Below are 27374 nucleotides of genomic sequence, written 5' to 3'. Positions count from 1 at the left end.
TCTCCTCTTCCATTTCTGATCTTATTTATTTGCATCCTCTCTCTTCTTCTTTTTGTCAATCTTGATAAGGGCCCATCAATCTTATTGATTTTCTCTATTGCTTTCATTATTTTCAATTTCATTTATTTCTGCTCTGATCTTTATTATTTCTTTCCTTTTGTTTGCTTTGGGATTAGTTTGCTGTTCTTTCTCCAGTTCTTCCAAGTGAACAGTTAATTCCTGCATTTTTGCCTTTTCTTCTTTTCTGATATAGGCATTTAGGACAATAAATTTCCCTCTTAGCACTGCCTTTGCTGCATCCCATAAGTTTTGATATGTTGTGTTTTCATTTTCATTCGCCTCGAGGTATTTACTAATTTCTCTTGCAATTTCTTCTTTGACCCACTCGTTGTTTAAGAGTGTGTTGTTGAGCCTCCACGTATTTGTGAATTTTCTGGCACTCCGCCTATTATTGATTTCCAACTTCATTCCTTTATGATCCGAGAAAGTGTTGTGTATGATTTCAATCCTTTTAAATTTGTTAAGACTTGCTTTGTGACCCAGCATATGGTCTATCTTTGAGAATGATCCATGAGCACTTGAGAAAAAGGTGTATCCTGCTGTTGTGGGATGTAATGTCCTATAAATGTCTGTTAAGTCAAGCTCATTTATTGTAATATTCAAATTCTCTATTTCTTTATTGATCCTCTGTGTAGATGTTCTGTCCATTGATGAGAGTGGTGAATTGAAGTCTCTAACTATTATGGTATTTGTGTCTATTTCCCTTTTCAGTGTTTGCAGTGTATTCCTCACATATTTTGGGGCATTCTGGTTCGGTGTGTAAATATTTATGATTGTTATGTCTTCTTGTTTAATTGTTCCTTTATTAGTATATAGTGTCCTTCTTTGTCTCTTTTAACTGTTTTACATTTGAAGTCTAACTTGTTGGATATTAGTATAGCCATTCCTGCTCTTTTCTGGTTGTTATTTGCATGAAATATCTTTTCCCAACCTTTCACTTTCAACCTATGTTTATCTTTGGGTCTAAGATGTGTTTCCTGTAGACAGCATATAGAAGGATCCTGTTTTTTAATCCATTCTGCCAGTCTATGTCTTTTGATTGAGGAATTCAGTCCATTAACATTTAGTGTTATTACTGTTTGGATAATATTTTCCTCTACCATTTTGCCTTTTGTATTATATATATCATATCTGACTTTCCTTCTTTCTACACTCTTCTCCATACCTCTCTCTTCTGTCTTTCATTTCTGACTCTAGTGCTCCCTTTAGTATTTCTTGCAAAGCTGGTCTCTTGGTCACAAATTCTCTCAGTGACTTTTTGTCTGAAAATGTTTTAATTTCTCCCTCATTTTTGAAGGACAATTTTGCTGGATATAGGAGTCTTGGTTGGCAGTTTTTCTCTTTTAGTAATTTAAATATATCATCCCACTGTCTTCTAGCCTCCATGGTTTCTGCTGAGAAATCTACACATAGTCTTACTGGGTTTCCCTTGTATGTGATGGATTGTTTTTCTCTTGCTGCTTTCAAGATCCTCTCTTTCTCTTTGACCTCTGACATTCTAACTAGTAAGTGTCTTGGAGAACGCTTATTTGGGTCTAATCTCTTTGGGGTGCACTACACTTCTTGGATCTGTAATTTCAGGTCTTTCATAAGAGTTGGGAAATTTTCAGTGATAATTTCTTCCATTAGTTTTTCTCCTCCTTTTCCCTTCTCTTCTCCTTCTGGGACACCCACAACACGTATATTTGTGCACTTCATATTGTCTTTGAGTTCCCTGATACCCTGTTCAAATGTTTCCATTCTTTTCCCGATAGTTTCTGTTTGTTTTTGGAATTTAGATGTTCCATCCTCCAAATCACTAATTCTATCTTCTGTCTCTTTGAATCTATCATTGTAGGTATCCATTGTTTTTTCCATCTTTTCTACTTTGTCCTTCATTTCCATAAGTTCTGTGATTTGTTTTTTCAGTTTTTCTATTTCTTCTTTATGTTCAGCCCATGTCTTCTTCATGTCCTCCCTCAGTTTATGGATTTCGTTTTTGAAGAGGTTTTCCATTTCTGTTCATATATTCAGCATTAGTTGTCTCAGCTCCTGTATCTCATTTGAACTATTGGTTTGTTCCTTTGACTGGGCCATATTTTCAATTATTTGAGCGTGATCCGTTATCTTCTGTTGGCGTCTGCGCATTTAGACAGATTTCCCTGGGTGTTGGATCCAAAAGTTTGGAAGATTTTTCTGTAAAATCTCTGGGTTCTGTTTTTCTTATCCTGCCCAGTAGGTGGCGGTCGTGGCACACGTTTGTCTGTGGGTCCCACCAGTAAAAGGTGCTGTGGGTCCTTTAACTTTGGAAAACTCTTGCCGTCCGGGAGGTTCGCTAGCCGAAGCGGCTTGGAAGAGTGCTAGCCGGCCCGGGGTCCGAACGCGGGGAGGTTCGCTGGCCGCCGCAGCCCGGGAAAGCGCCCGTCCGAATTTCCTTGTCGGCCAGGGGCGCCAGCGTAGCGGGAGGGCGCCAGCCGCAGCGGCCCGCCCGGGAGTGTGCACCGTTCCCTGGGAGTCACGGGTTTGGAAGGGGCCCCCCCCCGTCACCGTTCTCCACGGCCTGGGGATTTCCAATCCAATTCTCTCAGTTGGTCAGGGGGCTGTGCGTTGTGTGGGCGCCAGCCGCCGCAGTTTGAGGGGACCGCCTGTCCAATTCTCCCAGCCGGCCCAGGAAGGGGGAAGGGAGTGACTCCAGCCGCTTGCCGCCCCACCCGGTGAAGCCCGCACCCCTCGGCGATCTCACCAGAGTGAGTTCTCTCAGCCAGCCAGCCAGCCATTCCAGGATGGGGTATGCTGTCTTTTTTATCTCTGTCGTGGCTTTGGGAGCTGTTCTATATCGTTTCTACTCCCCTAGTAGCTGTTCTGGAGGAGAAACTAAAATCCGTGCTTCTTACTAAGCCGCCATCTTCTCCGGAAGTCTTAAGGAATGTTCTTTTTTAATGCAATTTTATTGAGATGTGTTCAACACTGTATAATCCATCCAAAGTATACAATTGATGGTTCACAGCTATCATCACAGAGATGTGCATTCATCTCCACAGTCAATTTTAGAACATTTTCATTGCTCCAAAAAAGAAATAAAAATTAAAAAGAACACCTAAAACATCTCATACCCCTTATTCCCACTAGTTTTTGAATCTTTATTTTTTTACTCATCCATCCATACCCAAGATAAAGGGAGTCAGTCATGAGGTCTGTACAATCACATGGTCACACAATAATAGCTATATAAGTATAGAGTCATTATCAAAGATTAAGGCTAGTGGATTACAGTTCAACTATTTCAGTTTTGAAATTGTTCAGATTACAGTTCTAGCTATTCTACTATATTAGAACCTGAAAAGAAATATCTATATAATGGTCAGTCGTCATGATCTTTGTTAGAATTGAATTTCTCAATACATTTCCTCCCTCTCCTGTGGTCATTCTCTCAATCTTCAAGGATATCTGGGTAATGACCATTTCAACTTCGTGCTGGAAAGGGGTGGCGACCTTATGGGATGGAGGAATGAAACTCCTTGATGTTCTTGGAGAGACTGGTATCTCTGGGTTCCAAGGCTTATCTGGCATAAGGAACAATCTGGAGACCTCGAGTTTCTGAAGAAAAATAAACTTACTCAGGAAAGCTGTTAGAGACTTAGAGCCCAGAGCACTTCCTAGGGTTTTCAAGAATACTGTTGCTGGGGCTTGGCGTTCAGTGGTAGGCTGCAACTTCGGGCTCAAGTTTACGAGAGGAACCTCCGGAATGACGTCTAGACTCTATTTGAAATATCTTAGCCACTGAAACTTGACTTTATTCCATTTCTTTTCCTCCTTTTGGTCAAGAAGGCTTCTCAATCCCACAATGCCAGGGCCATCCACATCCCTGGGAGTCACATCCCATGGTGCCAGGCAGATTTATACCCCTGTGAGTTTTGTCCCATGGTACCAGGTAGACTTATACCCCTGGGACTCATGTCCCATGGAGCCAGGTCGATGTATACCCCTGGGAGTCACGTCCCATTGTACCAGATCAACGTATACCCCTGGAAGTCATGTCCCATTGTACCAGGAAGACTTATGCCTCTGGGAGTCATGTCCTATGGTGCCAGGTCGATGTATACCCATGGGAGTCACGTCCCATGCAGCAAGGTAGACTTATGCCCATGGGAGTCATGTCCCATGGTGCCAGGTAGATTTGTACCCCTGGGAGTCATGTTGCACATAGAGGGTTGGGCAGTGAGTTTATTAGTAGAGTGGCCTTAGAGAGAGAGAACAAATCTGAGCACCACAAGAGCAACAAAATTATATGTCTTCAATATATTATATTTAGGCATAATCATAAGTAAGCTTAGCTTCACATAGTATTTTTCATATATCTTTTTTTTTCGTTGTTCTTATTCCTCACTGAATTAGATAATCTGTAATAAGCAAACTATTTTCACAAGGTGCAAGTTTCCTCGATTCAGGAGAGGCTGGACAGGACCAGGAAGAGACAGGAGGAAGAGACAACTAATGTTCCTTTGCAGTATTCCAGTCTAGCTAAACTTCTACTCAAATGCTTTCTTCTCTATTGTCAAAAAGGCACACTTTCTTCTGTGAATGTAGCTTGGCTGTCACTCTCGAAGTAGCCATGTCCTTTTGCTTCTGTGAATCAAACAAGTGTTTTCACCTGTTGCTCCAGCCCAAAGTCACACAGCTCAGCATGAAGACCTGGCGATACCTTCCCCTGCAGGGGGCTACATTATGGAGAGGATGCCAAGTTTAGTGAACCTAAATCTTTTTTTTTTTTTTTTTTAATTAGGGGCAGTAATCCTGCCTGTCTTTTGCTTCAAAAGAACTATTCTCTCTATTATGCTAGCCATTAAGTATGCCAGCTTTGTGCTGCTATGGGAGACTCTCTCTCTTCCAACAGCTATTCACTATATGAACGTCCGTGATAAGATTGCCTGGAGCAAAGGCAGTCCATGTCTCTACTCCCAAGAAATATAGAAATGAGGCAGTTATATAGGGAAAGAGGGAATGAGAAATAGCCCTAAGGTCCATAACAATAAGTTCTTTTTGGTGCACATACACCTAGTTCTTACACACCTAGACCTTGCATACTTAGCCCCCACTCAGGTCGATGACGCCCAAAAGAACAAATGAAAATGCAGCTATTAGTCCCTTATTAGCATGGCCAGGGGTTGAAGGGCCCCTCCAAATCCTTATCATTTAAGGGTCCCAGTATCAGAGGGCTCTTCTTTCTTTGGAGGACCCCCCCACTGCCCCAGCTCCTTCAGCAGGTGCTTGCACTATGCATTAAACTTTTTGGCTGTGCAGACTGACTCGTCCTTGAATTCCTTCCTGTGACTCAGCCAGGAACACTCATGCTTGTCCCTGCTGGGGTCTCAACCTTTCTGAGAACTTCCTGGGCTCTCTGGCATCAAAAATGCAAGAAACCCATAACCAATTGTCTCCCAGAAGCTATTTATTTCTTTTTGAATGCATGCATACATCATTGATCAAGTGAATGAGTAGAAAGAAGATATATCATGGTATTTGAAGATACTTCACTGACTCCTATAGGGCAGATTTGAGATGAAATTTCAAAATTACGACGTTTTGGAACCATCTGTTTCACCAGACAAATGAAAATGTTCCTTTTGACCTTAACATTAATACTCATGATAATATCTATCTTTTATTGAGTTTTTTACCATGTACTTAGTGTTCTAGTAGATAAGTTTCCTGTCTTCTTCAACAAGTTTCTTTCGCCTCTTTAGTGGATATTAAAACTTCCAGCTATCATTTTGTTACTCTTTTTTATATTCAGAGAAATCTCAGCATTTTCAATCCTTTTTAATTGCTTATTTATATAAAGAAGCGACATAAATGCCTACGTAAAATCAGCATAGCTGCTGATAATGAATATTGTTCTGTAGCATGCACACAAAAAGGAGATTCAATTTCCGTGGGACTCTGGCTGGAGAGCTCTTTTTGGCAGTTATAAGAACTTGCTTTTTTATGAGAATTTTATCATAATTCATATGCAAGAAGATTGCCAAAGTGTAAATTATTGACTCTACAGTGTTGTGTTGCAAATTAAGCTGCTAGAGGAGCATGAGTAGCTACTTGCATGTAATGACTCTGAAAACATAACACCTCCACCAGCCTCCAAACAGCAAGAATGGAAAGCTATCCTTTTTCTTGTTTTTCAGTTGGCCACTTGTGTCTTACTTGGTTATAAAGACTGCCTATTTTCCTGAATGTTTGCTTAACAAGCTGAAACCTACTGATAAAATGGCTTTACTTTCAAGTGATAAATTATCTTAATTATCTTTAATTGTTTGCAGAAAATTTTATGCAAAAAGAGACTTTTAAGAAATAGAAGCATAGAGATTTGAAGTAGGGATAAGAGAATTTGAGGAGAAATGTAGTTTTCCATTCTTTATGAAATTTAAAATTGCTGATAATGTTGAATGTAACAATTAAAGAGAGAGAAACTGGCAATTTGCATGATTAGCGACTTGAACTTTGAATATTGAAAGTAATCTAAGAAAGAATATGCAGTTAGCAGTTTATATGTATTTGCATACAGCTCTAGAACATTTTTCACACAATTAAATCAATCTATCACTTTAGATATGTTTTTTTGGACATTTTGTTTTCTAGAATTGTGATGAAACCTAAGTTACACTAAAAATTGAAAGTCCATTTGAAGAGATTTCCCAACATAATGCTGCCTATTGCGTTATTTAGCTGGTTTAGTTATTGTCATCTCCTTAGGTTATTGCATTTCTCTTCCATATATTGGAAAAGTGGGTCATGACTGATAATGCCACTTGAAAGTACTTGTATAGTTGGAAAGTTGCTTTCCATTGTACTTTGTAGGCAAATTTTGATTGCTTTAAGTTTAAAAATTGATTTATTCTTTCTCTGTGGTTTATTGTAAGAGGATTTAAGGTACGGCTATGTTGCCACCTTAGAACTAACATCTCCCCAGGAGCTGCAGAATGGAAACATATTGAAATATCTGCACTCAACAGAAAAACAGGGAAGGGAGGTGAGGGCTGGCAGATGGCAATCGACTGTGTCTGTGACATCCCCAACAGCAGATACTTCAGCTTCCTTTATAAATACTATATTAAAGCTTATTTTCTTTTTTATCCATGCTTATATTTCTTAGAGTACCTTATATATAATATAGTGCCTTGAACAATAAATTGCTTGTGCTTAGTAATTGTTTCTTTGAATGCACATCCAATGCTCATGTGATTCCCAAACTGAGAAGGGAGCAAGATGTTGGTGGAGGGACACAGATCTCTGGCTGAGCCATTCCCCGAGGGGGTTGATGGCAGTGGTGCAGCCAGCATGGGGGGTCATATGTCTTCATTACTGGAGGGGGATCGGAGGTGTACCCCGCTGCATTCACCACACTGTGTGTTAGATGTTTCCCTTTAGATATCCCGCCGATAATGCAAACTCAGCATGTCCCAAACTCATACCAAAAAGCATCTTTACCTGTTTTGATGCCCCTGCCATCATTTCAGTCCTGAAGGCTTTTCTTCCTCTTTATCATTTGCCAAATCCAGTCACTTTCCTATGGCATTCCCTCCCTCTATGTTTCTCAAACTTCTGCCCTTCTTTCCATTCCTCCTGTTATCACCTCCTACTTAGATGATTTCAGTACTTTCCTAATTGTTCACATTTCATAACTAATAATAAGCCAAGCCTGGACACAGTAATTCTTTTTGTGGAAAGGCTATTAGTTGGTAGAGAAGAGATATGTGCTACAGATTGTTTGTATTTTGTCAAGTTCTTCTAAAGGTCATTAACGGCATTTCTATGAACAAAAGGGAGAAATGAACCAGAAGCAAAGGGCGTAAGGCTGGATTTTCACAGTAGCACATGGGCAAAGGGCGTAAGGCAGGTGACCTTGACTCTGGCTACACATGAGAATCACCTGGGTGGAATTTTAATGATTTTCATGGGCAAAATCCAGATCTATGTTTTATCCATCTGGGGTAGGACCCAAGCATGTGTGTATTTTGAAGATTTTTGGGTGATTCATATCTGCAACCAGGTTTCAGCATCACTGATTTTAGTAAAGAAGCATTCAAGACTTCAAATTCAGTCAATGTGGAAGCCCAATGAAGTTGGGGGGAAAAGCCAAGCAACTCCAGAAAAAAATATTATAAAATTCAGCATTTTAAATGGTTCCTGAGCCCCCAGGAAGGAAAGCAGTGTCTCTGGAGTCCAGAGCGGGGATGCACTACCAGTGAGAGCAGAAGTGCTAAGCTGATTTTGATGCTGCGCTGGAGGGAAGATAAATTGGAATGGTAGTCCCTAATCCTTACAACCTTGAGGCCTGGATTTTAAAGCCTAGGGACAGGAGATGAGGCCCTGGCCTGGGTGAGGTTGGTGAGAATGAGAATTTTATTCAGCCAGGGTTATTGAGGGACCGCAGCTTGGTAAAAATCTGGTCTGAATAATATCGTGTTGACTGGCATAAAATGACAAAAAATAAAACTTGCCTCTTCCTCTTAGATTTCAGGTGAAAAATAATTAATCTTCACTACTAAGTCAAAATCTCAGACCTAACATTTTAAACTGGGAGTAAAATCTAATTATATACATTGTTCATCAATGCCTAAACTAATACATAAGGTGTCCTAGGCAGATAAAACTCTCCGAAATCTGATAGACACGAACAGTAAACTTCTAAGGACAGGTTCTCAACCGAGGCCGAACAGGATTCTTACAGATATAGCCCCACTGAAGATAAACCTACAATTCAAAATTAATATGCATATTACATTATAATAAAGTACAGATACAGTAAAGCAGAAGTAGACACCGTTAGAACTATGAAATAAATGTGTTTTAAGTGATTAATTATGTCAAGTGAAAACAAGAGTAAGATGTGAAAAAAATAGGCATATTTGAAATGCAACCAAATATTCTTCTAGAAATAAAAAATAGTTATTAAAACAAAAATGAAACTGTCATCAATGAGCTGAACAGCGAAATAAATACAACCGAAGCGAAAATTCATGAATGAGAGTATAAATCTGAGAAGCCTCTTTTAAACAATACCTACAATATGTAGGAGCGCGTAGGTAAGTACTTTGTATTGAAGCTATTAAGGTGAGGCTTGGTGAGTTGGAGGTGTTCTGAGAAACCACTTAGCTAACTCTGAGAGTAAGGGTTCCCTAGGTGAACAAATAGAGTAAAACCGTTCAGACGATGGGGATGACACTGGTGCAAGTCAATGCATAGAGTCATGAAAATTTAAAGAGAAGAAAAAAGGGAAAAAGAAAGTAAAAGACATAGAGGATAGAATGTGAAAGTCCATCATATGTCTACTAGGAATTCCCAAAGTAGGACAAGATAGTATGGGAAACAGTGTTTGAAGATATGATATCTACAAAGCTAAAGAAAAATACGAGTCCTCAGAGTCAAGAACTAAAACAAACCCCCAGGACGACACCTTAAAATAAATCCATACATAGAAACATCTTAGGAAAACTGCAGAAGATCAAAATAAAGAGATCTAAAAAATAACTGGGGGTAAAATTATCTACAGGGGGACATCAGTAAGTCTGAAAACAAATTCCTCAACAGTAACATTAGATGACTGGAAAACTGAATTATCATTATCAAAGTATGGATAACAAATACTTATCAGAGTAGAATTTTATATCAAGTTAAAATAACTTTCCAGAAGAAACACAAAATAGACATATAGGCAGAGATGGAGGGTGTTTGCTATGAATTGACCCTCACTGCACACCTTTCATAGGAAACGCGCATAACTTGCACATAACTTGAAGTCAGAGACCTTTTTATTCAGTTTAATGAGTGGCAGTTTTGTGCTATATTTGTTGTGTGTGGAATATATCAGTGAACAAAACAATCATCCTTCCTAACTTGAAGCTCACATTCTAGTTCAGAGAGATAGACAGTAAAAATAACCATAATTTAAAAAGTATCAGATGTATTTTTCCAACTCATCCCAGACAGAGGCAGCAGCAGCAATTATCTCAACCCCTCAAGACAAAGAACACAGTAGAGAAGACTTAAAGCCACTGTGCTTCCTCAGGCCTGTCAGAAAGAGTTAGTTGAAGGGTTCTATTTTATGGCAGAAAAGCTCAGCTTTAGGGCATGATTGGAGAGGCAGTTGACACCCTTCTTTATCTTCTCTCCGGGGCACTTTGGAGCTGGTCTGAGCCCCTTGGTGGGTCCCTGGCCCTGTTTCATCTGGGAAAGATTGACTTGAGAATGTCTTCACTGGCATTTCTTCCTCCCAGATTTTACCCATTATGCAAAAGAAGTTTGAGATAACAAAAGGAGTGTAAGAAACTATAGAGGCAGACAGTCTGGGACAAAGTCTTACCATCTTCCAACACCCAGGAGAGGGAGTTCTGTCTCCTGGGAAATAGAGGGTAACAACCAAACTCCTATAACAGAGGCATTCCAAAACCACTCACAAGGAGAAGCAACTGTCACCACAGTTACTCAACAAGACACAGGACCAGAAAAGACAATGAGGAACCCACAACCTGCTTTCACTTTGAGTAGACAAACTTTGCTAATAGGAGAATTGACTCTCAAGAAAAATCTCTGTTTTTTCACCAGCTGATTATGCAACCAAGAAACAGACATCTCAGGGAATAAGTACCAGAGACAATGTTTTAAAAATTTAAAATGTACAGTGTGCAACAAAAGGGTACAAGTCAAAGAGATGATGCCCTATCCAATGGATAGGGGCTAAAAATCCCCTGTGGAAGAGGATAAAATTCCAGAAAACACCAACAAAGGGCATCAGAATGGGGACATGCTGAACAAAGCCTTTAAAAATATGTTCTTAAAGATGCTCAAAGAGATGAAGGAAAGTACAGAGAGAGAACCAAAAGGATGACTCAGGAAAAGGAGTGAGCGAAGATAATCTTAGTAAAGAGATAGGTATTTTTAAAGGAAACAAAACAGAAGAACTGAAGTTAAAACCCACAATAACTGAATTTAAAAATTCCCAGGAGGGTTTCAAATGCAGATTGCAACTGGCAGAATAAAGAATCAGTGAACTCAAAGAAAAGATACTTGAAATAAGTCAGGCCGAGGATCAAGGAAAAAAATTATAAGAAGTGAAAATAGCCTACAACACCTCTGGGACACACCAAGCATACCAATATAGGCATTATGGGAGTCCCAGAAGGAAAAGAAAGTGAGAAAGGTGCCGAAAGAATAATTCAAAGAAATAATGAGAAAAAAAATCCAAAACTCAGAGAAAAACACTAATTTGAAGATCCAGAAGCCCAGAGAACACAAAACAGGAAAAAAAAAAATGAAGACAAACATATTGTATTATATAATGAACACACTGTCGAATACAAAAGATGAGAAAAGAGTTATAAAATCTTCATGAGAAAACACAGAAATTTGTATTAGTACATATCAGTATGTCTGAGGAAGTCACACTTAGGTTGTATACTGATTTCTCAACAGAAACTATGGAGGCAAGAAAGCAGTGGGTTGGGTATTTAGAGTGCTGAAAGAAAATAACTGTAACCCAAGAATTTTATATCTGGTGAGTCTTCTTTCAAAAATTGAGGGGAGATTGACATTCCAGATATAAGATGCAGGAGTTCATCTCCACTAGACATATCTATGAGCAAGGCTAAAGGGAGTTCTTCATATTGCAAGGAAAGGACCATAGACCGTGGTTCAAAGTAGAATAAAGAAATAAAGACCTGTGGTAAAGTAACCATTTAGGTATTTACAAATGCGAGTACCGCTGTAGTGTATTATTCAATATGTAACTCCAAATCTTATTTCCTACAGTTGCTAAAATACAAATGCATAAAAAGTAATGATAAATCTGTCATTTGATATATACACTGTACACAGATATAATTGGTAATAAGTACAAAAAAGGTGGGAGGCAGAGGGTAGTAAGAAAATATATGTGTATGCATCTGATGTTATATTGGTATCAAGAAAAAAAGACATATTTAGGATGTTAAATTTTAGACTGATGGCAACCACAGGGAAAAGTAGATGAAAATATGTCTAGATAGAAAAGAGAAGGCACTCAGTTTGGTACAACTAAAAAAATCAAATAAATATAAAATAGACATTAATGAAAGAATGGAGAGTAAAAAATATATAAAATATAGAAAGGTTAAGACAGAAGAAATTCCTGTATTATCAGTAATGTCTTTAAGTGTAAATGGATTACTCTCTCTATTCAAAAGGCAGAGATTGGTAGAATAGAAGGAAAAGCATCACCCAACTATTTGTTGTCTGTGACAGACTCATCTTAAGTTTAAAGATACAATTTGGTTGAGAATGAAAGGATGAAAAAAATGTGTCATGCAAGTAGTAACCAAAAGAGAGCTGGGATAGCTTTACTAACATCAGATCAAATAGACTTAAAATCAAAACAGTTATAGGGGACAATTATGGCCCATATATACTGATAAAGGGAACAATGCATCAAGAAGATGTAACAATTTTAATTATATACACACTACTAGCAGAGCCCCAAAATAAGTGAAACAAATGCTGACAGTTTGAAAAAAGAAATAGATTGTTCTACATAAATAATAGGGGGACTTCAATACTCCACATTCAATAATGGGTAGAACATCTAGTCTGAAGATTGATAGGAAATATAAAACTTGAACAATGCTCTAAAACAATTAAACCTAACGTACATATATAGAACTCTTTACCCAACAACAACAGGGTAAAGAAGGCACTGTGAACCATTGTAATACCATAAATTAGATGACCTTGATGAAACAAAGCCTCAGAAATATACAAACTACCTACATTAACTCAAGAGGAAATATAAGATATCAACAAACCAATTACTACTGAGGAGATTGGAAGTAATCAAAAACATTCCAAAAATCCCAGAACTGGATGACTTCCAGGGAGAATTATTCCAAACAATCCAGGAAGACAATTACAATTCTACTCAAACTCTTCAAAAAAAGTGAAGAGGAAGGAAATCTTCCTAATTCATTCAGGAGGCAAACATCATCCTCATACCAAATTCACATACAGATACCACAATAAAAGAAAAGTACAGACCAGTATTTCTCATGAATATATATGTAAAAATCCTCAACAAAACACCAGCAAATTGCATATTAAAAGAATTATACATGATCAAATAAGATTTATCCCTGATTTGCAAGGATGGTTTAACATAAGAAAATCAGTTAATGTAATACACCACATTAACACAATGATGGATAAAACCAATTGATCATCTCAATTGATACAGAAAAGGCATTTGGCAAAATCCAGCACTGCTTCTATATAAAAGCACTTAGAATACTAGAAATAGAAGGAAACTTCTTCAACTTGATACAAGGCATATATGAAAAGTCCCAGGCTAACATCCTACTTAATTGTGAAGGAATGAAAGCTTTCCCTCTATGATCAGGTAAAAGACAAAAATGTCCACTGTCACCACTCTTATTCAACATTGTATTGGAAGTTCTCACAGAGCAATTAGTCTAGGAAGCAATAAAAGACTTTACTTCTTTCTAAAGGAAGAAGTAAAACTTTCCCTATTTGTAGATGATATGATCCTATATGCAGAAAACCCTGAGAAATCAGTAATAAAGCTCCAAGAGCTAATAAGCACATTTAGAAAAGTGGGAGTTACAAGATCAACACCCAAAAATCAGTGGTATTTTTATACACAAGCAATGAACAATTGGAAGCAGAAATCAAGAAAAAAAAATTCCATTCACTAAATTCTATTTAGCTGCTACTAAAAATTCATTTAGTAGCGACTAAAAGAATCAAATACCTAGAAATAAATCTAACCAAAGATGTAAAGGACTTGTACCTAGAGCCATAAAACATTCTTAAAAGAAATCTTAAAAGACCTAAACAAATGGAAAGATAGTCCATGTTCATGGTTGGGAAGACTAAATATTGTTAAGATGTCAATATTACCCCAAGCAATTTATAGATTCTATGCAATCCCAATCAGATATCCAACAACCATCTTTGCAGAATGGAAAATCCAATTATCAAATTTATATGGAAGAGTAAGTGGTTTCAAATAGTGAAAGCTGCCTTGAAGAAGAATGAAGTCGGAGGACTCACACTTCCTGAACTTAAAGCACTTTACAGTTATCAAAACAGTGTGTAGTGGCACACGGACGATATATAGACCAATGGAATTGAATTGAAAGTCATTTACGGCCAATACGGAAAAAATAGTTTCTTCAGCAAATGGTGATGGAAAAAACTGGATCTCCATTTACAAAATAATTCTAAAAAGGAAGACTTCTACCTCACACCTTACACAAAAAAATCAACTCAAAATGGATCAAAACCTAAATATAAGAGCCAGAATTATCAAATTCCCAGAAGAAAGCATCAAATGCATCTTCAAGACCTTGTGTTCAGCAATGGTTTCCTAGCCTTTACACCCAAAGCACAAGCAATGAAATAAAAAAATAGATAAATGGGACATTATGAAAATTAAAAAAACTTTTTCATCTCACAGGACTTATCATGAAAATGAAATGACAATCTACATGGTCGGAGAAAGTATTTGGAAACCACATATCTGATAAAGGTCTAATATCTAGAATATATAAATCATCGTCTTAAAAAAAGGAAAATAATCTGATTTAAAAATTGGCAAAAGTCTTGAATTGACATCTCTCTAAAAAAGAGATATAAATTGCAAGAAAGCATATGAAAGGATTTAACATCATTAGCCATTTGAAAATGCAAATCAAAACCGCAATATGAAATCATATCACACCCATTATAATGACTGCTATTTAAGAAAAAAGAAAAAAAGAAAAAAAAAAGCAGTGGAGAGAATGCAGAGAAATAAGAATACTCTTTCATGATTTATGGCAATGTAAATCAGTATAGCAACTTTAGAAGACTTGAACAGATATTTGCACACTGACTTCATAGCAGCATTATTCACGATTGCCAAAATATGGAAGCAACCCTACTGTCCATCAATTCATGAATGGATAAAAAAGATGTGGTATACATACGATGCAATATTATGCAGCCTTGAAAAGGAATGAAGTCCTGATACATGCAATGACATGGATGAACTTCGAACACATAGTGTTGAGTGAAATAAGCCGGACACAAAAGATAAATATTTTCTTATCTTACTGGTATAGGTTACCAGAGGGATGGAATGGGTATAGGGAATGGGAAGTTAGACTGAAAATGCACAGCATTCCTATTTGGAATGATGGAAATGTTTTGGTACTGGATTGTGGTGTTGGTAATCCAACAGTGTGAATATAGTTAACACCACTGATATATATATATATATATATCTGAATTTCATTAAATGAACTGATGTAAGATCATATATATAGCAACAGAATAAAATAAAAAAAAAAATCCATGGAACCACACTATGCAAACAGTGAGCCCTAAGTTAAACCATGGTCCAGAGTTAATGGTACAATTATTGAAATGCAGTGTCATCAATTGTAACAAATGTATCACACAATGTAAGGTGTTAATAACTGGGTGGTATATGGAAATGCTGTATTGTAAGCATGATTCTGTAAACCCACAACTTCTCTAATGAAGAAATTAACGTAACCATATAATATTTTGCTAAGGAAATGAATATAAGTTTATGAAATTGAAAGACTATCTAATTTCTACTGCATAACTAAAGAACAGCTCTTGAATCTCGTTTATCGTGATACTACGTTTCTTCACAAAATACCTCTTCCTCGAGCATCTAGCCTTACACCTAAGGAATCAAAAGCACCATTGAGGAAATCATACATATTTAATGATTAAGCAAATACTGATGACACAGTTTCACTAATAACGTATTTCCACACCCATAATTTTATGTGAAGCTCATAAGATCCTATGAAAAAAGATGTGGCAGATAGTATCTTTATTCCCAATTCCAAAGGTGATACTGAGACTCAGATAAGAAAACAATTTTCCAGAGTTCACACTAGTAAAACTATGTCATGAAGTGAAACTTAAGCTGTGTGTGTAGAATTCAGAACTTAATTTCTTGCCCCTATACCCGTGCTCAGATTAACTTTCATCTTGCAGGGACACCAGGAGAATTGTGACAATGGCCATCAATTCCAAGATAGTTGAGGGTCAAAGCTGAAGATCAAAAACAACCATGTCTCCAAAGGTTGCTCTCACAGCTGTGTCGTTGCAGCTGATTCCACACCTTTCAAAACAACAACAATGCACACAAACACAAATGAGTAGCCTTGTAAGGTAAGTCTGCTGTAGGCGGAGAGTTGGTGTAAGGGCTAAATATATGAGGCCACTGTGCAACTTTGCTTTCATTTACAGTGGTATTTGTGTAGCTGAATATCCACACTGTCATTGAAGGTAATTATGCTTTGGTTTCTGCCTCATTAAATATTATTGCCTACTGAAAGGGCCTTCCCTTAGATTCCCTCCTGCCCACCTCACATTATAAAAAAATTTGAATGAAAATTAATTTATGTGTAGAATTTATAAATCCTGACCTCCCTGAATACATAAATTATGGCAGAAGCGAATATGAGTGCAGCATGTGGATTTCTACATTCTCTGTGAAGCTAAAATGTGAAAAGTTGTGACCCAGTTTCTCTGTGGATCTGTGTATGTATCATCTAGTTGATTAGTTATCTAGAATTAAACATGAATTTTCCCAGTTTGGGTAGACTTAAACACCTCTTTTACTTGAGTTTGTCTATAATAGTTTTAGAAATAAAGCATAGAAAAAACTGTTCTTAAAATTAAGTTATTTTTGCAAATAGGTTTTTCCTAATGTCAATTTGTTTTCTTCTATAAAAAAATCACCAGGAGAATAAAAATTGGGAAGAACTATCAGACCTATATTTTCTTGCTCTAAAAGGCTTTTGCAATAATTATCTGACATTGACAGTCAAATGTTTGAGATATTGCTATGTTACATAAAATTTTATTGAAATTAGAAATCTGTTTCGAAAATGCATGTTCATATAACAACCCATGACCCAGTTGCTTTTGAGTTCCAACTAAATAACTATAGTGAAAAAGAAAAAAGAAGACTTTAACACACTGGAATATAAGGATTACAAAAACTCATGCAAATCACAATTTACTACAGTGCTTTGCATTGAGAGGACCTTTGCACATGAGATTTCTCTGTTAGGACTTCCATTCTATATTTCTCCCCTACTTAATCTCTACTCTTTCTTTCAATTTCGTATCTGTGCTGGTTTGAAATGATGTATGTACCCTAGAAAAGCCATGTTTTAATCCTAATCCCATTTTGTAAAGGCAGAATAATCCCTATTCAATACTGTATGTTTGAATCTGTAATTATATCATGTCCTTGGAAATGTAACACAATCAAGAGTGGTTGTTAAGGTGAATTAGGGGAGATATGTCTCCACCCATTTGGGTAGGTCTTGATTGGTTTCCTGGAGTCCTATAAAAGAGGAAACATTTTGGAGAATGAGAGATTCAGAGGGAGCAGAGAAGAATGACATAGCCACGAGAAGCAGAGAGCCCACAAGCCAGCGACCTTAGAGATGAAGAAGGAAAACACCTCCTGTGGAGCTTCATGAAATAGGAAGCCAGGAAAGAAAGCTAGCAGATGATGCCTTGCTCACCACGTGCCCTTCCAGCTGAAAGAGAAACTGTGACTATGTTCGCCATGTGTCTTTCCACTTGAGAGAGAAATTCTGAATTTCATCAGCCTTCTTGAACCAAGGTATCGTTCCCTGGATGCCTTTGATTGGACATTTCTATAGATTTGTTGTAATTGGGATATTTTCTTGGCCTTAGTACTATAAACTAGCAACTTATTAAATTCCCCCCTTTAAAAGCCATTTCGTTTCTGGTATATTGCACTCTGGCAGCTAGCAAACTAGAACAATATCAAAGACGAGACTTCTTCAAAAATGTATTTTCTGATCTCACCCCCCACCATTTCCCATCTCTAGGTGCTTTAAAGACATATTAAATCAAAGATCTTTTCTTATTCTATAATTTAATATTCATTCACATGATTTATTTGTTTAATGGCTGGTTAAACTACAAACTCAGTGAAATAAAGAACTTTGTTTTTATCACTATTATATCCCTAGCACAAATAGTAGTGCCTCACATGAAATGTATTTTCAGTGAACTATTAATAAGTGAATAAATGAATAACTGTATACAGAATAAACAATAAATGGTGGCTATATGGCATTTTTCTTCCTCTATCATGAACTAATGCTGTCTTATGGTTAAATTTTATGTGGGCTTGGTTTTCATGTGTTCCTTGCATTCGTGTGCATTCACCATATAAAGAGTACCCCCTAATGGATTTAGTTAAAACCATGAAAATCATGTCTAAATGAATCTGGAGGAGTACAAATATTTCATAAATCCAATGAAAGTTTAAGGGAATGGATAAAAAAAGACTATAAAACAAAGACAACAAACAACTGAACAAAAGAACCCATCCCTGATTTCATAAAAGAGCCCATTTCAGTGAAGATTCTTGAAGTGACTGTTTACTCTAAGCTATATGAAGTACAAAACTGTACAACCCTGATTTCACTATGCTAGGTCTACATCTTTATTGGGCTTGAGAGTTACTTTTTTTCCACCTGAAACTTTCTGTTCCAATACTCCTTTTTCCTAGCCTCTCAAGAGTCTTAACATCTGGAATATAATAGAGCTTTAGATAAAGAAAGGCATTCAGAGTAGGATTTCGTTATGAGAGGTTATCTTCTCCCCCCAAAGCACAAATAAACAGAATAAGCAGAACCCTATAAGCAATACATTCTAGACCTTGTAGGTTTTAATGCTCTTAATTCAAAATATCAGAGACCTGGACAGTGGTATAGGAGAAGTAACTTCTTAGACCAGAAAAAGAGAATCAAGTGAACAATTACCTGAAAAATATGAATTGGACCAAAAGATGGTCAGCACTCAAATGGACAGCTCAATCGGAGCAAAGCAAACCACCTATTTTGCTTGTGGTTAAATGAAAATCTCAAAAGCCCAAACTTTATTGAAAATGAGTTAAGAGGAGAGGAATAGAAATAGTAGTAAGAAGCATGAAGAAAGAAAAGGAGGATGCAAAAAGAGGAAGAAATATAAATAAGTGTGTGTGCATTTTGTGTAGCTTTTATAGCTAAATCACGATACTGCTGAATGAGAGAGGCACCTTAATGGATAAAGAACATAGTCCCATAAAAATTTTTTATGCAGAATCTTGAAGGCAATTCTAGAGAACATGTTGTTGATCACAGTATAGAAAGCATCCTACCTATGCAATAGGAGGAGAAAAAAGCAGAAATGTAAGTGCCACAAGTTTAAGAGAAAGTGGGAGATGGATGGCCAAAGGAAGAATTGAAAACTGGAAGCACAGCAGCAAAATGAAAATTCACAGTAATGGTACTAAGGAGAGAATTGTCACTGAAGAAGCAAAGATGCTGAAATCAAACTTGAGAGCCTTTCTTAGATGGAAAAGGGCAAAGAGAAAAGCAACATGAAAGTATGTGATCAATATGGAAGAAAAAGCTTTCTGATCTATTTTTAAAATAACTGTATACTTGAGAAGAACAATACAATTGAACAAAAGAAATAATGATACCCAATATTGAAGAAAACAGTCATAAGCTGAAAAAGATCTCACCTTTCAGATCAAATTCACATTGCTGTAGGAAAAATCAATGAAAAGAGAACAACAAATTAGATAATGTCTGACAAATATTTGGATTATAAAAATAGAAAATAAAATCTATTTCATCATAATGGAAACAGTTACTGAAGAAAAAGATAGATTGTTCACAGAGAGTCTCTCTTAAAAACTACCAGAATGTAATGGAACATCTAAATAATTGTCTCCTAATTATTTTACCCAGATAATTTGTCTTTCATGTGAATGCACCAGACATTCTCAGACAAGCAAGAAGATAGAAAATATGCTACATCTTTAAAAACTTACTTGAAGGTGCACTCAAGCTGAATAAGAGCTGAATCTTCATTAAAAGTGGGGGAGCGGGAAAAGTATAGTAGGAGGTCCTTCCTGCATCTCACCACATGGTGAGCACTCAAAACATGCAGTTTTTAATGTTGAATGTGATATTTGTAGAATTGTTAGTTAAACGATATTTTGATAATTTTCCAGAATTAGAAACAGGACGTCTTCCTTCTAAAACAATAAATCTAATTGATTACAACATAAAAATGGCATAAAAACAACAAAGTAGAAATGAAGATGATGAAGTTACAGAGATAGGATCAAATTTGATCATTCATGGCCTTAGGGGTAAGATTAAGAAATTTTGTCCAGAGATTAAAAGAGAAAATAACATGAAGAAGAAAAGTAAAGAGACATAATACCCAAAGATCATAAAATGAACTGAGAAAAGAGGGAAAATAAGCATTACCAAAATACATACAAATTTTAGACCCTTTGTTAAAAGCTTAATAATATTTGAGATAAAATAAGAGGCTTTAACCACATAATACTTTTGAAAAACCTATCTATAACAATGATACATAAAGATTAACCATTGAAAGGAAGATAAAACCATAATTAAGTGCAAATGCACAAGAAAATGAAAAGTTCTTTAAAAAGTAAGGTTAAAAAGTAGGTACTCAAATATAGAGACTGACTATAATTTAAAGTAGCAATATTAAATATGACAAAAGACTCAATTTATGTTGACATCATGTCCCAAAAAAGATAGAATAATTGTGATCACATTTGTCCCGAATAATCCCACATCAAGATGCAAAAGAAGGTGCCATAGGATTAATACACAGAAATAATCATTGTGTGCCATGTTACCATATCTCTCCATTTGTTATATAAATCTGATAAAAATAAAGAGGATATAGGGTTTCAATGATGTATTTAATAAAGTTAAAAATGTAGATTGGCATCAAACTTCATACACAGTTCAGAGACTGACTTTTGTTCAGATTTAACCACTAACAAACTTGTACACCAGGATATTATGTGACTAGAACAAAATAATCAAGGAGGAAATGAGGCAGATGATGGTAGAGAGTGTGCTGGTTTGAAGTTATTATGTACCAGAAAAGGCATGCCCCTTTAATCCTCATTCAATATTACTGGGTGGGATCTTTCTGATTGTTTCCATGGAGATGTGTCTCCACCCATTTAAGGTGGGATTGCTTACTGGAGTCCTAGAAGAGGGTACCATTTTGGAAAAAGCTTCAGAGCCACCAGAAATGACAGAACCAGCAGAAACTTCAGAGCAGAGCTGAAAGAGATGCCAACACTTGAAGGACCGACACAACAATATTTGGAGATGCGTGAAACCCAGCAGATGTCATCATGAGATGTTAAGCAAGCCAGAACCTGGAGAGAACCAAGGGAAGTAAAGAGGTGAAAAGCAGCCCTAGAGAAGCAAAGTGAACAACCTCACAGGAACAGAGACTAAAAGCAATGGAGCCCAGGACCCAGGGACCAGCAGATGCCCGCTGCATGACCACCCAGCTGACAGTGGAGTTCCTGACCCACTTGCCTTCCTTAAATTAAGGTATCTTTCCCTGGATGCCTTAGTTTGGACAATTTCATGGCCTTAGAACTGTGAGCTTGTAACTTATTAAATTCCCCCTTTTAATAGCCATTCCAGTTCTGGTATATCACATTCTGGCAGCTTGCAAACTAGCCCAAACAGGTAAGGAGGAATCTGGTCATTCATGTTCTTATAGGTTAGGTTAAGAATTTGGTTTTAGTTTTAGGTGCAATGGAAGATTAGGAAGGGTTTTTACACAGAGGTTTGAAAAATATGATTTAGTATTCTAGCTGCCACATGGTAATGGCTTAAAGAGGATAAGAAGCATCCAAATGATAGATGGTGGTATGGTAAAGTTCCAGTGTTAATATGGCTAGATTATAGTGTCCAGTAGTTTGGTCAAGCAAGCACTGGTCCAATTGTTACTGTGAAGATACTTATTTACATCATTAGTCATTTGATTGCATCTATTGCTGATTATACCTACAATCAAAAAAAGAGATGGCCTTTAGCAATAAGAGAAGTCTTAGGCAATCATTTGAAGGCCTTAAAAGGAATTCAGATGATAGCAGCTGTCAGAAGGTAGCATTTCTAACTGTACCTTAGCCAGCCAGACAGTTACTCTGGGAATTTCATTGAAACCTTCATTTGAGTTCCCAATTCAATGGAAACTTGAGGCTTGAGTCTGCCCTATAGAATTCAGACTTGCCAATCCTCACAGTCATGTGAGCCAATTCCTAAAATAAATATCATATTTGCATTATATATGTATTTCTATTGAATCTATTTCCCTGAATAATCCTGACAAATACAGTTAGAGGCAGTTTGGAATTACATGTTAGAAGTAGCTATTGAGTGGTCTGATTCTGTAAATATTTAAAACTAGAGACCACAGAACTGGATGTGTAGAAATAGAGAAGAAAATACAATGCCAAATATTTTTACTATAGTATCTTGTTAAATGTTGTTGCCATTTAATGAGTGAAAACTTAAGGAGAAACAGGTTTTATTAAGGGGGAAAGAAAGCACGGCATAAAGGGTTCAATTTTTGATCAAATGAATTGAAATGTCTCTTAGATCTCCAAGTGTAGATGTTAAATAGATAATTGAACATGTAAATGTAGTTCAGGGAAAAAGTTCAGGTTAAAGGAATTAATTTTGGAAATTATCAGCATATAGGTGATATTTAAAGCTACAAGATTATGACATCAGGAAGAGAAAGAAAAGTAGGAAAAAAACAAGTCTTGGAGCACTCCAACACTAAGTTTGAAAAGAAGATGAAATATCCAGCAAAGGAGGTTTAGAAAGAGTAAGGCAAGGAACAAATCTGGGGAATGTTTGTTGTCACGGTAGCTAATTAAAAAAAGAAAATACTTCAAAAAGAAGAAAGTTTCAACTATGCAAATGTCTCTGGGAGGTAAAGTAAGATAAAAGATTGACTGGTTTAATGGGCTTAGTAATATGGATTATCATTAATGATCTTGATATGAGGAGGTTTATTGGGGTTTTGGGTATGAAAGTGTGATTGGGGCAGGTGTAAAAAAATAGAGAGGAGAGAAAATGGGGACATTGAGTGTAGAGAACCCTTTTGAGAGGATTGAGTAATGGGATGGAAGTTGAAGGGGCTATGTAGTCATGGGAAACATTTTCTTAGGTTGAGAGGAATTACAGCACTTTGTATGTTTAAGAGAATGATCCAGAGAGGGAGAAATAAATCTCCGTTTAGTGGAAGGAGGAAGTTTTTGTAAGAGTAGAATTTTTTTAGGTAGAAAGTATGAGATAGGTCTAATGAACAAAATAGGAAGATAATGGAATGCCGGCTGTTTGTCTATTGGAACAGAAGGGAATACAGGGTAATATGGGCATACAAGAAGAAGATTAGTTTGGAGGTGGAAGAATGTGACCATTCTCTTATGACGCCTATTGTTATGACATGTGCTGAGTGTCAGTAGTAGAAAGAGTAATTTGGAAGCTTTAGAGGAGTATCATTGAAACTCTCATCTTTCAAAATGGGGAAGTGAATGAAATAAATACTCAAAAGCATGTTTTAAATTTTGTTTTCACAGCCACATTCAAATGTTTGTTGCACACACAGCATAGAAAAAGAACTAGCTGTATTCAAGGTTTGAGGTGTGATTTTACCAGGTGTGTTGGTCTGAATGATGGTTCCCCTAAAATATCTATGTCCTGATTCCTGGAACCCGTGTGTACTGCCTTATATGTCAGAAGTGATTCTACAATATGATCAAATTAAGGATTTTGAGATGGGGAGATTGTCCTAGATTATCTCAGTGGGCCTGATGTAATCACTGGGTTCCTTATAAGAGGGACTCAGGAGATCAGAGTGGGGAGAAGACTAAGTGAAGTGAGAAGGGATTTGAGTGATGTGGCTATCAGCCAGGAAATGCCAAAGAAGCCTCTAGCACTTGAAAGAGGGAAGGAGTGCATTGTTCCCTGGAACCTTCAGAAGAAACCAAATCTTCCAATACTTTCATTTCATAAGACTGATTTGCTGATTTTGTACTCTGACTTCCAGAACTGTAAGAGAATAAATTTGAGTTATTTCAAGCCAATCAGTCTTCAGTTATTTACTATAGAGCACTAGGAAACTAATATTACCCAAGTAATTGCAATGAAGAGAAGGGTAAGGGAGTTGAGGTATGTGTAGCAGAGTGATTATAACAATGGTCTATGCAATCCAGTCTACTTAAGGTGGTCAGTAGGACGTGTAGGAACTTATGAGTGGTAAAATGGTGGTGGTTTTAGTTTGCTTAAGCTACTAGATTCAATATACTAGAGATGGATTGGCTTTTATAAAGGGGATTTATTAAGGTACAAGTTACAAGTCTAAGGCCATGAAAATGTCCAGATTAGGGCACCAACAAAAGGATACCTTCTTAGAGGAAAGGCAACATCTGTCAAGGGAAGGCACATGGTGACATCTGCCTGCCCTCTTGAGTTGGTTTCAAAATGGTTCTCTCAACTCCTGTTTCCTGTGGCTTTCTCTCTAAACATCTGTGGGTCTTCACTTAGCTTCTCTGAGGCAGACTCTGGGTTTCATCCCTTAGCTTAGTATCTCCAAATGTCTGTGTCTTGGTTTCATCTTTCTGCTCTCTGAATTGCTTCTCTGATCATCTCTAAATGTCTGTGTCTGCTCTCTGCATTAGGTGTCTCTTTCACGCTCCATGACCTCCTTTAAGGACTCCAGTAAATTAATTAGGACCCACATCGACTCCAATTCCAAGGAAATAATCTAATCAAAAGGTCAGACCCCCAACTGGGTTTGTCGCATCTTCGTGGAAACAATCTAATCAACAGGTCTCACCCGACAGGAAGTCTGTCCTGAAACACTGAATCAGGGTTGGAGGAACATGCTTTTTTCTGGGGTACACAACAGTTTGAAATCAGCACATCCCACCCTCTGGACCCCCAAAAGACATGTTCTTTCCATGTAGAAAACACGTTCATTCCATCACAATGTCACAAAATCCATAAACCATTTCAGTAACAATACAAAGTCAGAAACAGTACAAAACCCCATTAAAGTCAGTTACAGGCATGGTCTGTCCTAAAGCAAAATTCTCCTCTGGTTGTAGACCCGTGACTCAGAACAAATTGTCTGCTGCCAACACACAAAGGAGAGACAGTCACAGAATAAACATTTCTATTTCCATAGGAAGAAATTGAAAAGAAAAGAGGGGTCACCACTCCCAAACAATTCCAAAAGCCTGCTAGGCATACTACACTGTATTTTAAAGTCTGAGAGTCATTTATGGAATGACGTTTCATTCCTGGGGCTTGAGAAAGCTGCAGTCCCACCCTTTCCAAGGATTTATGCAATGGCCCTTCTCTTTCCACATGTTGAGATGAAGGTTTTAACACATCCAAGCATTGGGGAGACCACCTTGTTCTCGGCTCCACCCTCTAAGCTTCAAGGCAGCACCTGGACTCTCTGCCATCTCTGGTGCACATGCTCAATCCCTTCAGAACCATGGTCACCAGGCTCCTCCCTCTCAATCCCTATGAAATGTGCTCTCAATCTTTCTGAGGCTTGGAACACCAAAACTCTTCCTGAATATTGAGGCAGAAGGTTTGCCCTCTGCCTTAGAGGCAAACTTACTCTTTCCACTTGCATGCATGACTCCACTCTCTTGGCCCAAGTTTTCCTGGCTCCAGATCTTGGCTTTCATGGCTCTGCCTTTGAAGTAATTTTTCCTTCAATCTGTTCCTTTTATGACCATTTTTGTCCAGAGTAGCAGTGGTTCCATTCATACATTTCTCACAAAAATTTGTTGACTTGGCATGCAGCCTACAATGGTCATATTCATCAGGCAATAGGACTTTCTACAAATCCTTTCTCAATAATGCCATCTCCAATCCTGGCTTTTTCTGAAATGGCTAACTGGTTCCATGTTTGGTTAAATTCTCATGTTGAGCAATATTTTCTGGTGTCTCCTTTTCTAAAAGCTCAGAATTTTCCAAACTCAGTTCTTTGTTTCCAAGAATTCAGTTCTTAGTTTATTCCTTTCTTGTAACATTTTACTATAAGTTGCAAGAAGAAGCCTGCCTGCATTTTCTACGTTCAGTTTGGAATCTTTCTCAGCTAGATATCTAAGCTTGTTGCCTTCAGATTCTACCTTCCATCTAACACCGGAACTCAATTTTGCCAAATTCCCTACCACTTTAAAACAAGGATCATCTTTTTTCCAATTTGCAATGACGCATTTATCATTTCTGTCTAAGGCTTTATTGGAAGAACCTTTAGTGTACATATTTCTACCAACAGTTTCTTCAAAGAAATCCAAACCTTTCCTATTTACTTCACCACAATTCTTCCAGAACCTTCCCTCTATCCACATAAAAAGCCATTCCAACATGTTTGGTATTTGCAAACTGCAGCACCCCACTTCTTTGGTACCAGAATCTGTTTCGACTTGCTAAAGCTGCCAGAATGCAATATACCAGAATAGGACTGGATTTTACAAAGGGGATATACTAGATTACAAATTTACAGCTCTAAGTTCATGAAAATGTCCAAATTAAGGCACCAACAGAAGGATACCTTCATGGAAAAAAGGCAACATCCGAGTTTCTCTGTTACATGGAAAGGTCTATGGTGATCTCAGCCATCCTTCTCTCATGGCTTTCACTTTCAAATTGCTCTCTCATCTCTGGCAGGCCTTCAGCATCTCCTGGGGCAGTTTCTTTCTGCATCTCCAAAGGTCCATATCTAGTGTCAGCTCTCTGTATCAGCTCTGAGATCTTTCCTTCTCTGTGAGTCCTTTTAAGGACTCCAGTATACTAATTATGACCCACCTTGATTGAGCAGGGTCACAACAACATAGAAATAATATAATAAAAAATAAAATCAATATAAATAATATAATCAAAAGGTTCCACCCATAACTGGTAGAACCTTTTGATTCTACCCATCTCCATGGAAACAACTTAAGCAAAAGATCCCACCTACAATATGCATGAACCCACAAAATTGGATTAGGATTAAAAGAACATGGCTATTCTGGGAGTACATAACAGTTTCATAGTGATGTGGTTAATTTGGCATGAAATTATTTTTGGAGTGTAGTTGCTAGAGAAATGAGCTTACAAAATAAAACCTGGTGACTAGAATTGTGACTTTTTCATTTGTGATTTTAGGCTTTATTTGAGATTTATTGAGATTTTGAGATTACATGTCTATAGCTCTAGGTTTTAATCATGAATATACATGGGTGAAATATATGTGGGACAAAATTATTGGAAGTGATAACTGTCTTAGTTTTCCAGGGATGCTATGACAAATATCACACAATGGGTTGGATTAAATAGCAGAGTTTTATTGTGTCATGGCTT

The 27374-nt window shown here is 37.2% G+C and overlaps 1 long non-coding RNA gene across 4 annotated transcripts in view; it reads left to right on the top strand.

The window, feature by feature from the left end:
* The window catches only part of LOC143654786 (uncharacterized), a 119602-nt gene that overhangs the window by 80585 nt on the left and 11643 nt on the right, over positions 1-27374 (top strand). For all 4 annotated transcript variants that reach the window (XR_013161950.1, XR_013161947.1, XR_013161949.1 and 1 more), the window contains one exon: positions 16096-16272. This is a non-coding gene — a long non-coding RNA (uncharacterized LOC143654786). The remainder of the gene's footprint in view (positions 1-16095; positions 16273-27374) is intronic.

This window comes from Tamandua tetradactyla, chromosome 14 (genome assembly GCF_023851605.1).
Source record: "Tamandua tetradactyla isolate mTamTet1 chromosome 14, mTamTet1.pri, whole genome shotgun sequence".
Classification (NCBI taxonomy): domain Eukaryota; kingdom Metazoa; phylum Chordata; class Mammalia; order Pilosa; family Myrmecophagidae; genus Tamandua; species Tamandua tetradactyla.
Note: the sequence above shows the minus strand (reverse complement) of the source record. Positions and strands in the feature narration are given on the sequence as shown.